This window comes from Sphaerodactylus townsendi, linkage group LG04 (genome assembly GCF_021028975.2).
Source record: "Sphaerodactylus townsendi isolate TG3544 linkage group LG04, MPM_Stown_v2.3, whole genome shotgun sequence".
In the NCBI taxonomy this organism is placed as follows: Eukaryota; Metazoa; Chordata; class Lepidosauria; order Squamata; family Sphaerodactylidae; genus Sphaerodactylus; species Sphaerodactylus townsendi.
The window spans coordinates 90,011,546-90,028,335 of record NC_059428.1 but is presented as its reverse complement, the minus strand read 5'-3'; positions in this window follow the sequence as shown (position 1 = coordinate 90,028,335).

The window sequence follows — 16,790 nt, the reverse complement described above, 5'->3', positions numbered from 1 at the left end:
TCCACCAATCTCGAACTCAGGGCTGGGGGGGGGGAGATGTAGCAATGTTCATCCAGGATTCGATCCCCTTCAGGGCTATCCCTGTCCCAAGGACCACTGGCATGGAGTGTGCTGGCATGGAGTGGCTGTCTCAGGAGAGGTTGGTGTTCTGCTCCCCAGGTGGTTGTTTAGGTGCCCTGCACCCGGCCAAAGCAGAATGTAAGACTCACTGACTCAGTTAACAGTTCAATACTTAAAGCTTTAATTGTAACAATGTTGACAGACCCTGACTCCTCCCGGGTCTAACTAAATAAAGGTTACTTTGTTGCAGCAACTTTCTGGAGTCTGGAATTTATTGTAAATACTGTGAGACTATAACATCTATAACTGTTTAACTTAAATACTGTGAATCTATAACATCTTTGACTGTCTAACTTGTTGCTGTCACCCAGCTTCCGTTGGCACCTAACTGCTGCTGTCACCCAGCTTCCGTTGGCCCCTAACTGCCAAATCAGACAGGTTGCTGGGTAATAACTGCCGTAGAACACCAGCCCTAGGGCTTCTTAAAGGGACAGAACTAAATTCGGTTCCCTCCCACTGAATACTGTACAAAACATAGCTAAACCCATACTAACTGTGGGGAAACTAAAGGGGAAATAAACAAAGGCTCTGTGGGGGCATGACAGTTGGCCATCTTCCTGGTATACCGGTTGCCTAGCGCACCAGGGGACAGTTGCCACAGCTGCTGGGGGCGGTGGTTGACTGGGCGCTGTGGTTCCCTACACTTATTTTCCTGAGTGACTTCAACGTCCATGTCAATACCACCTCATGTTCAGTGGCTGTGGACCTAGTGTCATCCATGGTGACACTAGGCCTCTCCTTATTAAATTTTGGCACCACTCATGAAGCCGGTCACACTTTGGATTTGGTTTTTGGGTCAGAAGTTGATATGGTTGTATCCTCTGTTGACAGAGTGCCATGGTCCAACCACTTTCCTTGGAGGCCAGGTGGACATGCCGTACCTCCCTTGTCCAGGCGACGGACTCATTTATGTCCGCCCATGGAGACTTATGGAGCCGATTGGATTCCTGAATGTTCTGCAGGATTCTGAGCCCCCTGGAACCCTCAATGAGCAGGTGGGGAACTGGAATTCCAGGCTCTACGATGCCATTGAGGTGATTGCTCCCTGGCATCCTCTGCACCCCCGTGCACGGCGAGCTCCCTGGTATACCGAGGAGCTGCGCATGATGAAACGGGAGCTCAGATGTCTAGAGCGAGCATGGAGGAAGTCTCGTAGTGAGGCTGCGCGAACAACTTATAGGACATTTATGAAGGCCTATGAGTTGGCAATGAAGAGGGTGAAAAGGGAGCATTTTTTGTCCTCTCTCACATCTGCTAGCTCTTGCCTGGCCCAACTGTTTTAGATCATTCGGTCCCTTACGTCTTTGGCTGAGAGGACCACAAATTCCCAATTGGCTATTGGCTGTGAGGCATTTATGAGCTTTTTTGCAGATAAAGTCACATCACTCCGCCGGAACTTTCCGGCCACTTTTGATACAGTTAGTGAACTCAAGGCTCCGTTGCCGTCTTCAGGTTCTTGTATGGACCAGTTTTCCCTGCTCGCTGAGTCCAATGTTGACAGAGTCCTGGCTGCTATTAGACCTACTACCTGTCCTCTGGATTTGTGCCCCTCCTGGCTAATAAAAGCACGTTGGGAGGAGTTGCGACACCACCTGTTGAATATCATGAATGGCTCCCTGAGCAATGAGTACTTCCTGGTGGGTTGAAGGAGGCGGTGGTCCACCACTTTTGAAAAGACCATCCTTAGAACCTGGTGATCTGGCCAATTACTGCCCCGTCTGAAATCTTTCATTTCTGGGGAAGGTAATTGAGAGAGTGGAGTTGGAGCAGCTTCAGGGCTCTCTGGAGGACACATCAGCACTCGATCCCTTCCAGTCCAGCTTCCATGCTGGGCATGAGACAGAGATCATCCTCATCACTATCACAGATATGCTCCGCATGCAGCTCGACCAGGGCGGGTCAGCGCTATTAGTATTGCTCGATCTTACAGCAGTGTTTGATGTGGGCGACCATGACCTTTTGACCCACCGCCTGGCTGCTTCCAGGGGGCAGGACACTGTCCTTCAGTGGATTGCCTCATTTCTCTGAGATAAGGGTCAGCAGGTATGGTGTGGGGACCAGGCCTCCCAACGGTGCCCGCTTCATTGCAGGGTACCCCAGGGTGCCTTGTTATTTCCACTCTTATTTAATATTTACATGCGCCCCCTTGCTCAGCTGGTGTGGAGCTTTGGGCTGAGTTGTCACCAATATGCTGATGACACCCAGCTCATTCTGTTGATGGAGGGGGGGCGACCTCCACTCCTGCGGCTCTACAGCATTGTCTGGAGTCAGTTGCTGGTTGGTTAAAGCAGAGCAGGTTAAAACTTAATCCATCGAAGATGGAGGTCCTTTGGCTAGGTTGTGGTGAGAGGCCTAGGGATTTTCAGCCACCAGTTTTGGAAAGGGTCACACTGGCCCCAACCTCCCTGGCTTGCAGCCTGGGGGTCCACCTGGACTCCTCGCTATGGAGGGCCAGGTACCCCATGTTACCCAGGTAGCTTTTTTCCATCTTCTTCAGGCTCGGCAGCTGGCCCTCTACCTCTCCCAGACTGACCTGGCTACTGTGATCCATGCAATGGTCACCTCGAGATTGGACTACTGTAACTCGCTCTACGTGGGCCTTCCCTTGAGACTGACCCGCAGGTTAAAACTGGTCCAGAATGCGGTGGCCCGATTGCTTATAGGGGTCTTTTTTCGAGACCACATTACCCCCATATTGCACTGTCTGCACTGGCTTCCAGTGGAATTCTGGGTCATCTTCAAGGTGTTGGTGTTAACCTTTAAGGCCCTTCACGGCTTGGGGCCCTCATACTTGCGAGACTGTCTTACCCCATATGTCCGGAATAGGCCGCTGCGCTGCTTTTCAGTGGAGCTCCTGGAAGTCCCCAGTCCTTCAATGATGTGGCTGGCCTCTACCCGGGCCAGGGCCTTTACAGCCCTGGCCCCTGCCTGGTGGAACACTCTCCCACCAGCTGTTTGGGCCCTGCGGGGCTTGGTGACTTCCGCAGGGCCTGTAAAACTGAGCTGTTCCGCCAGGCCTTTGGAGAGGCTGGCCGTGAATTGGCTGTCCCCTGGTGAGGCCCCTGCTGTATGTTGTCATGTTCAGCAATGCCTCATATTGGTTCCATCTCTTGGCATTGCTGCCCCTCCCAGTCTTGGGCCCGGGCACCACCTATATGGGATTTAAGCTGCCTCTGTTTTAGAATTTGTGTATGCTGCTATTGATTTTAAGGGTTGTAGTTATGTTTTAACTGTTGTTAGATATTACGTGTTGTAAACTGCCTAGAGCCCTTCGAGGATGAGGTGGTCTATGAAATCTAAATAAATAAATAAATAAATAAATAAATAAATAAATAAATAGATGATGATGATGATGATGATGATGATGATGATGATGATGATGATGATGATGATGATGATGATGATGATGTGGGGCTGGTTTTGAATGTTTCACTGAGTAAAAGGCAATACAATGAAACACTAAATGTCGTATCCACAACCGCATAGGGTTGTTCTGCGCATGCTCACAGAGACGTGGATCAGTCAATTTGAAAATTATAAAAATTATCTCCACAGCACAATGCAGCAGCCAATCAGGATAGCCCCTGAGCGTAAGAAGGCATAATAATAAAACAGCAAAGATTGTCATGCCCTTATATAAAGCATTGGTGCAACTGCACTTGGAGTACTGTGTCCAGTTCTGGTCGCCACATCTCAAAAGGGATATCGAAAAGATTAAAAAAATGCAGAGAAGGGCAACGAGCATGATTGAGGCAGAGGCTGCAGTGTTTGGGACTCTTTAGTTTGGAGAGGAGACATCTGAGGGGGGATATGATTGAAGTCTATAAAATTGTGCATAGAGTAGAAAATGTTGACAGAGATAATTTTTTCTCTCTTTCTCACAATACTAAAACCAGGGGGCATACATTGAAAATGCTGGGGGGAAGAATTAGGACTAATGAAAGGAAACATTTCTTCACACAACGCATGATTGGAATATGCTGCCACAGGAGGTAGTAATGGCCACTAAACTGGATAGCTTTAAAAGGGGCTTGGACAGATTTATGGAGAAGAAGTTGATCTATGGCTACCAATTTTGATCCTCTTTGATCTGAGATTGCAATTTCCTTAGCAGACCAGGTGCTCAGGAGCAGGAGCAGCAGAAGGCCATTGCTTTCATATCCTGCATGTGAGCTCCCAAAGACACCTGGTGGGCCACTGCAAGTAGCAGAGTGCTGGACTTGATGGAGTCTGGTCTGATCCAGCAGGCTCTTTCTTATGTTCTTATGTTCTTAGTTGCAATTTAAATTTTCCCCCTTGTAGAATATGATATTTAAGACATCAGGTGTATTGTTTCATAATTTTATTGTATGTTGATGTGTGTGTATGTATGTATGTATGTATGTATGCATTTGCATGTGTGTGTGTGTGTGTGTGTGTGTGTGTGTGTGTCTGTCTGTCTGTCTGTCTGTCTGTCTGTCTGTCTGTCTGTCTACCTGTCTATCTATCTAATTGATATTAGCTGTTCTGAGACTGTCAAGACAGGGGAAATCCAACACACACAACAACAAATCTGCATATCTTCAATTGTTAATGCTTCTTCTACCACTCAACGGCTGCATATATACTTACTACAATTCCATTTCTTTAGGAAAGTGGATTCCAATCCTTAACAATGGAATTCCAACTAACAACCAATAACCAACTAACAATCCAGAGTTTGTACACCATTTCCCTTCCTGGTTTGACTAAAGGCTTGGTATCGTGTTCATTTCATGTGTTAACTAACTTTGTATGAGTGCACAGTCTCTATTTTTATTGATTGGATTTGAATTTTAAATAATTAATCCTGTAACCGTACAATTTATTTTTCATACCTCCTATATAAAAAGGGCTTTTAGTGAGAAGCTATTGCAGTGCATCCGAAGAAAAGATCTCTAGTCCATGAAAGTTTATGATGGAACAACATTCTGTTACCCAAACTGATTCCGGTTAATTTTAACATTATCCAGAGGCACTCAAACTGATAATGAAATCCAAAAAAATTGATGAGGATAAACAAAATTTACAATAAACTGCCATTGTTCAGAAACTGTTAAAGGCTGTAAGATCTTCAGACAAGGTTCAGTGCTCCTTAGTTATAGCTCCAGGTTTTTGTATTATTATTATTATTATTATTATTATTATTATTATTATTATTATTATTATTATTATTATTACTACTACTACTACTACTACTACTACTACTACTACTACTGTTGTTGTTGTTGTTGTTGTTGTTGTTGTTGTTGTTGTTGTTGACAAAAACAACAACCACATTGTATCACAACTGCCAGATCACTGGTTGGTGTTGGTCTTCTATCCGCTTCGAGTTCCACCCTGGAACTTAGGAAGACATTATGTATCGGCGTAAAATGTTTGCAGAGCCGAGTAGAGCAGCTTTCTGCATTTGGCAGACAGTAATTTTATTGATGTTAAGTTGTTGCAAGTACTGTCCCAAGGATTTTGGGACAGCACCCAGTGCGCTGATCACCATTGGGATCACTGCTGCTGGTTTGTGCCATAGATGCTGCAGTTCAATTTTTAAATCTTGATATTTTGTAATTTTTTCTAGTTGTTTTTCTTTGACCCGGATGTCATTGGGTATTGCAACATCAATAATCCACACTTTATTGTTCTCGATGATGGTAATGTGCGGTGTGTTGTGTGCCAGTTCTTTATCTGTTTGAATTCTAAAGTCCCATAATATTTTGGCTTGCTGATTTTCGATCACTTTTTCGGTGTTATGTTCCCACCAGTTCTTGGGTGTGGGAAAACCATAATTTTTACATAAATTCCAGTGAATCATTTTGGCAACTTATAATCAGTCTGCATGATCTTCTTGCATGAGCTGAGTATGTGATCCACAGTTTCATCCAATTCAGTACACAATCTGCATTTGGCATTGTTAGATGTTTTATCGATTTTTGTTTTTATGGCATTTGTTCTAATCGCTTGTTCTTGAGCAACAAGAATTAATCCCTCTGTTTCTTTTGTTGTTGTTGTTGTTGTTGTTGTTGTAGATTTCACAGCTGCCAGATCTTTAGCTGACCCCTCGCATCCTGGACATAAACTGTTTCAACTCTTACCCTCTAAACGTCGCTACAGAGCACTGCACACCAAGACAACTAGACATAAGAACAGTTTTTTCCCGAATGCCATCACTCTGTTAAACAAATAATTCCCTCGATAATGTCAAACTATTTATTATATATTTATTATATAATTACTGCACTACTTTTTTCATCATTCCTATTACCCATCTCCTCCCAATTATGACTGTATGACTATAGCCTGTGCTGACATTTCATTTTATTTTATGATTTTACATTTTATGTTTTTATTACTATTGATTGTTTCCTGATTGCTTACTAGACCTATATGACAATCATTAAGTGCTGTACCTTATGATTCTTGACAAATGTATTTTCTTTTATGTACACTGAGAGCATATGCACCGGAGACAAATTCCTTGTGTGTCCAATCACACTTGGCCAATAAAGATTCTATTCTATTCTATTCTATTCTATTGGTTGTTGACCTTCATTACAATTCGAGCCTCACCCAGAAGCCTAGGAAGTTGTAATGTATCGGCATAGTATCCATGCGAATCCCAGCAGGGCTGCCTTCTGAATTTGACAGATGTTAATTTTGTCAGTTCGAAGATGTTTCAAGTGCTGCCCTAGTGTTTATTATGATTTATACTTCATTAACCACTCAACCCCCAGAGGGCTCTGAGCGGTGTACAGGGCCCATAAACAAGGCTGATAAAACAATAAATACAAATATAAACATTAACATTAAAACCCTTGAATCTACATAAAATTGAATTGAAAATACATTGTTTATTTATATTTATGGCAACCGATCCTAAGGCTGGGAGGGGGCCAGCAGTGCTGAAGATGATGGACTGCAGTACTGGCAATGCTGTAGATGGTGCAAAAGCACCATTCCTAGCCATTTTGAGCCATTATGTTTGAAAGGGTAGTTCACTAATATCTTGGACATTGCAAATGCAGAGAATTTAAGGGTTTTGGCTTCTGAAGTTTTATTGTTGTTTTCTGTAAAGACTTTTAAAAATGTAAATTGTTTTAATTGGTGAATTGATGCTTTTACATCCTTTTGTAAGCAATCTTAGCCCCTTTGAAAGAAAGCTAAAATACAGACATTGTAAAAAATGAATAAGCATATATTCATATAAATTCACTATCACACTTCACACCCCAAGTTTCCTTTTTGCCCTCTGTCTCCCTGTTCCCCCTCCTACTGGACCTGTCAATCTTTAGAAGCAACATTTGGTCCAATGCTCCTTTGGTACTGAAGTAAATGTGGCAGCACACAGAACAGGGACACTTAGCCACTAATGGAAGTCATGTAATATATTTTATTAGATAAGAAGGATATGCCACTAAGTTGCAGATGACTCATGACAGCCTATCCCCAGGGTTCTCCTGACAACAGACAAATAGGTAGTTTGTCATTGCCTTTCTCTGCATAACAAACCATCTTCTTTGGTGGTCTTCCTTCCAAGTACTGACCATGGCTAACCCTGCTGAGCTCCCAAGCTCCAATTTAAGTAACACAATACAGTGCACATACTTTTTGAGTTCCACAGAACTCTCTTACTTTGAAAGAAAGAAAACACTAGATTAACTATACATTTTTAATGTCAGTGTTGGTCCAGAATTTCTACTGAGTTAAAAATACACATAGACACATATATTTGATATGCTCCCACCCAGTTAGAAAATGATTGTGTATTTGCTAAAGGAATTAAGTTCATATATATGTAAAAGAAGGAAAAGTGATTGTCAGAAGAAATATGATTTTGCTCCACAGAGCATCACATGGAAAGGCTAATAGTGAAGGAAAATGAGAAATAGGAAGAGATAATAATCTTCATGAAGAAATACATCTGTCAGAGAGAAATAAGAGGGCAGGTCACGGACAGTTCCCAGTGGCAGCCTGCCATATGCATGTAGTAAATAGGTTTTGCCTTTGATGGGGTGCTTTGAACAAGATGAATGATACTAGAAGCTGCTTAAAATAGATTCCTACTGCTACTAAACTCTGATTTATAAGCTGTAATTCATTGGGTATTCCTCCATTTAAAAGCTCATCTGAGCTGTATGCTTGTGCAAGTGCTGGCATGCGCAAGAAAGGAATTAACACTGTGCCACAGGAACACTTTCTATGTACTAAGGAACCCAGCAGTAAGCTTCCCCATAACATCCAGTATTTCCCTTTCACTCACACAGAGTACTTTTATTACCTTCTACAACTCTCTCTGACTCTTTCTATGGTCAAGCTATATAGAGGGGTAGAGCAGCCTTCAGGGGTGGAGCAAGGGGAAACTGCGCCAGGGGCATGTGCATGCCCTGTGCCCCTGCTGCGATGTCATTTGCCCCAGAACGCCCCTGGAAAACCCCCTCCATACCCCAGCCATGCCCTGTCCTCGGGCACGCTGAGGGCATCACACACACACCCCACCCCGTGGGCACTACGCCACAGGCATCCTTGTTTCTCTCTCTCTGAAATCTGTAGTTTAAACATCTCTAGCACACAGTAAGAGCTTCAGAAACTGCAACTGCCTTCATCACTGGTGCTCCTGTTCCCTCTCACCATTTAAGGAATGAACAAAACACCAATACAGCATGCATGAGCTTCATTTTCGGTACCTTTGTGGGTTCTGTTTTAATTAAGATACTCATCTACTTTACTTGCATCCCTTGCTCCTATGATATTTATGTGTGAGTATGTTTTAGAAGAATGGCAGGAACAATATTCATTTATTTATTTAATGCACCAGAATTATTCTGACAGGTGCTAAGTACCAACATCCTCATGTGCCACACAACAATTAGGTTTCAGTTAAGGATTTTGTTTTGCTTTCAGAACACAATTTAAAATATGCATTGTATATAAAACCAATCAAATTGGATAATTTTCCTGCATTTTTTTCAACTTCTGCATTTTAAAGCTAAGAGCATTCTTCCCTTATTCTCCAACATGAATTTACAGGATGCATTCACAAGCATGAGCATACTTCACTCACTCTTAATGTTGAAGGAAGGGTGGTTAAAGACTGGTAAGCTCACCTTTAGGAAGACCAATTGCTTACTCTTCAGGAGAGCAGGTGTGAGAAGTGCAAGCTAACAATGTCACCTGTATGGGGATAAACCCATACAAATCCAAAAAGATCAGAACAGCAAACTCACAATAAAAAGAACAATCTATCTGATCAACATCTGCATAAATGGCACAAAGCAGGAAGGTAAAAAACAAAAGTTATATATATATGTTGTTATATTTGTTATATTACTGAATACATGTGTACACACACACACACACACACACACACACACACACACACACACACGTATTCAGTAACATAACAAATATAACAACTCCAACCAACATGAAATACAACAGTGTGAACCAATGCAACTTAATAAAAGTGAATAGGTACAATGAAACCTCCAACATAACAAATAATTAAATATGAAAAAAATGTTTTTGATATTGTAAATTGCAGCCAGAAATCCAACAGGCAAATGTAATATAATGTCAATGTCCAATCTTACACATGAGGTAATCTGCATACTCTTGTACTCTATATCTAACTTTAAAGAAACAATGCAAGAAAAATTAAAAAACGTAATGAGCTGTAGTCAGAAATTCAACTGGTGAGTGTAATCCAATGTTAGTATCCAGCTCTGGTAATGTGACCCTTTTTCTTCATACTTTTATTTAATCCACGAAGAAGGACACAATTATACATATCCATAGACAGCAGATGGAAATCCAACAGGTAAATGCAATGCAGTATTTTTCTCTGACTCCAATCACTGAATAGTCTTTTCTCTAATAGAATGTTGGACAGTCGACTCATCTTCTGAAGACTGGAAGTCTTGGAACTAACCAAGACTGCAAAGCCATTTACTCAGATGATTTGCAGAAATAAAAAAACATCAGTGGAACATCAATGGAATAGTGCTAGCCATAGAATAATACTGGCTACTTTCGGCATGTCCATTAGTTTCTACCTTATTCAAATCCACATCAATTTATGAGAATTAACTCCTCTTATCCATGAAGAAAAACAGCAAAAATGCTCAATCTTGATAAACATATAGGTCAATAAAGCAATAAAGATATTTAACTCTCATTACTGATCTCTCAAGCAGAGAGAGAACTCACATCCTTCATCATCTTGAATTCTTGCTTGATAAGGCTTTTTTAGTGGGGTGGGGGAGCACCAACCATACTATCGTTGCCTCTCTCATCACCATGCCTGTCACAGAGAAGAGGATGCCATACAGCTTGTCTGTGCATCTTTCCTCTCTACCTGTCTCCCAGTATAAACAAGGAACTTGCTTATCAATCTGCCTTACAACTAAAAACAGAATCAAGATTCATGGTTAACTCTGACCTCTTGGTGAAAGACATGGGGTGTTGGAAGTCCATAGTGTGATCTCATTTGGAACTCAGCATACAGCTGTGGTCTCTGCATCTCAAAATGATACTGAAGAGCTCGAACTTGTCTTTACATAGTGGGTATGCTTCTCATTAGCATGAAATGCCATGATGAGTACTAATTTAAAGGTAAAGGTAGTTGGTAAGAGAGATCTATGGAGGCTGGGTGTGTTTTTGGCTCTGAACCCAGCAGCCAAAGGCTTCTGTTTGTCAAATACTGGGGAGCAATAAATGGGTGTGGGCTGTTAGCTGCAGTTCTGCTTTCTGCTCCCTGTTCATCTGACTGGCCACTGATGAAAAGTGTAGTGTGAAGCAGATGGACAGTTGGTGTGATCAAGCATGGGCACTCTTATATTCTTATGAGGCCATCTGCAGTACCATCCAACTACCACGGAGTCAGATTCTGAGTGGAATTGCTTCAGATTGCTCCCTTGGTGACCTATAGTGCAATCTTAAATAAATGGACTTGCCTTAGGACTGTTTGCTTAGTAATGGTTTTCCCCCTGTAATATTGTGTTTACAAAAGGGACTGAGCTGGAGTACTCATGCAATTCTCAAGTGAATTCAGCAGAGACAAGCTGTTCCATAACAACAACTTTTATTTGCAAGGAAGGCACCTTTTACAACTATCAGAATTAGCTAATGAAGAACTACAAACTGAAAACCCAGTAGGACCAAACCAAATCTCAAAGATAATAGGGGAGGAGCAGGGTTTGCTATTATATACATATATACACAATAAATATACCCCACTAGCAGAGCCCGATTGCCTACACTATTGCAATTAAAAGGAGTTTTTTTTTCTTATCCAAAGTACTACTGCCAGTCCAACATCAAGTAGGAAGTTTTAATCCCAGAATGCCTGAGCCTCTGCAAAGTAAACTCCTTTCTCCCTGACATCTGATAGACAAGACCCTTGCTCCATTGTTATACCTGCAGCATTTTTAAAAAGTAGAAAAACAGAGCCATTCTGAAATTGGCGTACCTACCTGAGTGCCACCTATCTGGTCAGGTGGGGGGTGCAAAATCACCCCACACATCGAAGCCTTCTGCGGGCCTGCCAGGCGCCCCTCAGCCCAGCTTTGCAAGAGGAAGAGGCTGAAGACCAGGCAGGGAAGCAGCTGGCCACAGGCGTGGATCCACTGGAGGCTGCAGTCACTCCCCGGCTCAACTTCCATCAACACCTGTGTCTGGTCACCTCCCTGCTGCCTCGTCTTTGGCCTCCTTCTCTTGCGGGGCCGGGCCGAGGGACAGGAAGGTGGCCAGCCACAGGTGCCGAGTGGCTCAGAGGGTATGGGGAGCTCCACTGGCTGAAGTAGCAGCCAGGCAGAGTGGGGCCAAGCAGAGGGGTGGCTCATGGCAGGCTTCCAGCCTGGCTGCTGTGGTCCACCTAGCACTCCTCAGCCCAGCCCCACCAGACTGCTATTTTAGCCAGAGAATCCCCCATCAGCTGAAGGAGCAGTCTGGCTGGGCCACCACTGGGTGCCCTTTGGCCTGGTCCTGCCAGGCTGCCTGGGACTGCAGCTGCCAGATCAGCTGCTGGCTAAGGTAAGAAAAGGGGGGTCTCAGGGGATGCCTTGAGCAGGTGTTGCCCCAGGAACAATACCCCCCCGTACACCTCTGCCTTCTGATAATTCAGAAATGGTGGCCAGAAGAGTGGGAAATACTGCTTTTGGGTGAGCTGGGGAAAGCAGGAAGAAACAACAAGACCCAGATAAAGAATTATGCTTCCTGTTTAGCTGTTTTGTTTCACTGGGAAATTGAAGCAACATGAACATTCATGTTTTGCCTGCATTTCGAAACTGTTCAGCTTCCCTTCTCTGTCCTGTAGTAGCTTTCGAAAGGGAAAAAATGTGTAAAGGAAAAGCTACAGTGAAGGAAAAGTAAGTTGCTGTGAGGCAGATTGCAAGTGCGTAAATGGCAAAAGTACTTACCCTTTGAAACAGCTAAAGAATAACAACATGTATTCTTTATTTGCTCTGCCCTTTGTAACTTGCTGTACTATGAATAGAAAAGAACAGAAGTAATCCAGCCAGCATGGTGTAGTGGTTTAAAGCATGGATTCTAATCTGGAAAATTGGGTTTGATTCCCCACTCCTCCACATGAATTGTGGACTCTTATCTGGTGAACTAGATTTGTTTTCTGCTTGTACATAATTCCTGCTGGTTGATCTTGGGCTAGTCACAGTATTTCAGAGCTTTCTCAGCCCTACCTTCCTCACAAGGTGTCTGTTGTGAGGAGAGGATCGGTAAGGAGTTTTAAGCTGCCAGCATAGTTATAGCACTGATATCTAGGAGAACCAGATTTAGACTTTTACTGTGCCATGGCACTTGCTCAATGAACCACTTTTCCTTGATCCTAACCTATTTTACAGAGTGGTTGCGAAAGAACAATTGTGGGGGAGGGTGAAGAATGTCATCCTGCATTCCTTGAAGGAAGAGCAGGATAAAATGTACTAAATGTACAAATAAATAAATACAACTGTATTAAGGAACCAGATATCATGGGGAGAGGGGGACGAAACAAGAGTTTACTATGTTTGCTTATGCAAAGGATCAAAGAAAGATAGGCTGTGGAAGAAAACACAGTTGTTTGTTAAAGGGAAAAATTAAACCTGTGCATCATAATAGGACAGAAAGTAAAGGTCAAATTTCATTTGCTATGACACACTCTCACAGGCTAGAACATTCCCCATGGGAGATGTTCTGCTCAGCCTCATAACCACAGGAGCTGGTGCCTGGAAGATACAACTTCTTTTGGCACATAAGACAATCTAGAGAGAAATAACTGTGGGGGAAGTGTTAAATAATAAATAAGACTTAAAGTGTTAAATAATTAACCAGCGCTAAATAATAATAAAGACAAATAAACTAAAATCACAATGAAGGATGAAAATAATTATCCAGCAAGCCGTGGCCTTTGTGCATTCCTCACACAGGAGAGAAAGAAAAAGAACACACTTATTCAGCTTTAATCTTTTATTAGAAGGGAAGGTCAGAGTCCAGAGCCGGTGAATGAATATCACAATAAGGCTATCAAAAGGGGAAATGCATAATGGGAGGAGAGAGAAAAATAGTGTGAGACATGAGCTTCCACAGCACTTATAGCTTTCTTCAATTTTTAAACAGGCAGAACAAACTGCATAAGATGCTGAGCAATGAACCTACAGCATTCACAACAACCCTTGCTATTAAAATAATCATAAGGCAGATTCAAAATGAGTAAAACAGCATTTCAGAGTCATTCCTAGCACATACTGTGCCAGGAAATAATGTTGCAATCCTGTGTTTAATTGCTGATGTATAAATCTTGCTAAGCAATGAGGCTGGAACTTCATATTCTGCCTGGTGTGTGTTTTTCGAGTCCCCATTCCATGATACACAGATCATACTCCTGTCTTGATGTTACCACATTGAACATTTTGACACTCCTATTCTGAATCATTGCATTTGTCAAAGAAGATAAGACATTATGATGTCATGGCATGGGTTAAGTGATGTCCGCACTAGGGGAATAGAGAATGATATGAGAATATGGTTTTTGGTAGTAGCTCCAAGATTTGTGTCATGTGCTGTGTGTCCCTTATCCAGGAATAACTAACGGCACTGCTATTGTTGTGAATGAGGCATATGCTCATAGATTCAGTCTCAGTTCTGAACCAAGGGAAAGTGGGGGACTGTGGTAAAATACCAGAGGCTGAACATGCTGAATCTGAATTCAGACAAGATGTACATAAGACTAGGGAAGGATGATATTTTTGGAGATATATTTTGGATGCACTTGTGGGCAGGTGAAACAGAGCAGAGTGAAGTGGAGCAAGTGAAGAGTTTGAGAATGCTCGTGTACTTCCCATTTTGGCTTAAAAAACAAATTGGCATAGCAGCCAACAACATCAGCCAGACAAACTTTCATTTCTTAGACTATGATATTTCTATGACATTACAATTGGACAACTGAAATGCATTCTACATTGCGCTGCCCTAGAAGATAATCAGGAAATTACAACTGGATCAGAATGTGGCTTCCCAGCTATTGCGACAAGCTTGCTTACCATTAGACATCATGTCTGGTTTAAAAGAACCACACTGGTTGCCAATTTGTTTCAGAGTTCAACTGAAGGTGATATTAGGATTGCCAGGTCATGATGGCATTCATCAGGAGGTTTGCGAGGGACATGAGGGGCACAATGTTATATATGCTGCTATATCAACTTCAACTTCAACCATTTTTATTGGCATAATAATACAATTCTATCAACAGAGAATTCAGTCGCCAAACAGGTAATGAAAATAAAATTATGAACAAACATCAGTATATAAATTGAAAGCTAAAACAAGGGGGAGAAGGGGAGAAAGGAATTAGACAAGTTAACCCTTGGATCTCTGGATTATATACAGGTCAAGAAATTTGGCTACTGGATCTGTTACCTCGCTGCTGGTGTTATCTAATTAAAAGGTGATCTTCTGCAAATCGGTTGATCTTCTGGTCTTTTTTTGCTAACAGCAGAGATAGCCATTTTGTTCCAGATGTCTTAAGGTGGGGACAGTATAAAAAATATGTACTATGGAGTCTGGAAAATTCCCATTACATGCACAAAGCCTTTGCTGATAGGGAGTTTTGGCAAACCTCCCTGATAGCACAGCTGCTGGCAGATCATTTCAGCAGGCCAGCATCACTGCTGTACAAGACCTGGGTGGGATTAATTGAAAAAGATATTTAGCCACCCTGCTTCCCGAGCAGGGGATACCCAGGGAAGAGGGGAGCAAGAACTTGTGGCCTTTCAATTAGAGTTTGGTGCTCCTGATCCAGCAGCCTCCTTTTCAGGACTTGAAATATTTCTTTGGATGAAAATACAGTCAAGGAATCCAGAGAGTAGCCCAACTTAAGAATTTTGGATTCGATATGGCCCAACCATTCAGATTGATGGGAAAGCTGTAGTGACTTATTAATCAGAGTGGTGACTTTACAATTGAAACACAAATGTAACCAGAATTTAAAAGTGACAAGCCAGGTCCTTGTCTCCAATAGATGTTGTCCAGTTTCAAGGTACAGAACAGTGTAGGGCACACAGTGGGGCATACCTAGGACTGTATACAGGAATCATGATTGTATCTGCTCAACCGAGTTGGACCAGGAGCCTATCCAAAGCAAGACTCCGTATAGAAGCTGCTGGGATACCTTGGCATTAAACACTTTAACTGCCGCAGGTACATATTGTTTGCCCTTGTAAAAAAAGTATAATGGCCACAACTCTGGCCACACAGTTTGTGATCACGTGGTCTCTATGGCTAACCCAGCCTCCTCTATAATAAAGGTACAGACCCAGATATTTGAAACACTTGACCTGTTTTAGCTGATGGCCTCCTAATAGCCATCAAGATGGCTTCCAGGATCTTGAGAACACTACAATCTTAGATTTTTGAAGATTTAGTGTTAAGCCATTATTAAGACAATATTCATTACAGGCCACTAATAACGGCTTCAAACCAATTTTAGTAAGCAATAAGAGGACTGCATCATCTGCATATAATAATAGAGGGGTTTGATGACTGGCTAGGTTTGGACACTGTGAATTAACTGATTTAAGTACTGGTTCTAAGTCATTTAGATATAAATTAAACAGCATCGGGGCAAGGACACAACCTTGTTTAACTGCCCTAGAGATTGATATTTTAGGTGTAAGCAGTCCTTCTTGATTACATGTCTCTAGGGACAAAATCAAAGGCCCTCTTGATGTCCAAGAATGCAGCGTACAGAGACCTTTCAGGTTTCTTGCAATTTTTAGCCGTTAGTTGGTTATAACCATGATGTGATAAAGAGTGGATTTGCCTTTACTGAACCCTATCTCTTTGGAGCCTAATACCCCATTCAAGGCAACCTATTCATTCAATCTAGTGAGTAGAAATTTGGCATATAGTTTCCCAGGTATTGATAAGAGGCTGATTGGCCTATAGTTCGCTGGTGAGGCATGATCACCTTTTTAAAAAAATAGGGACAACTGTAGCCTTTGTCCAGGCTTCTGGGATTAGACAGGTTTTGTTAATTGTGGTAAAGAGGGAGGCCAAAAGTGGAGCCCACCAATCAACAACTTTTAAACATCTCAGGTGGTTTTGCATCTGGGCCTGGCACCTTGCCTGATTTAAGTTGTTCAATTAAAGTCACTACCTCGGAGGGA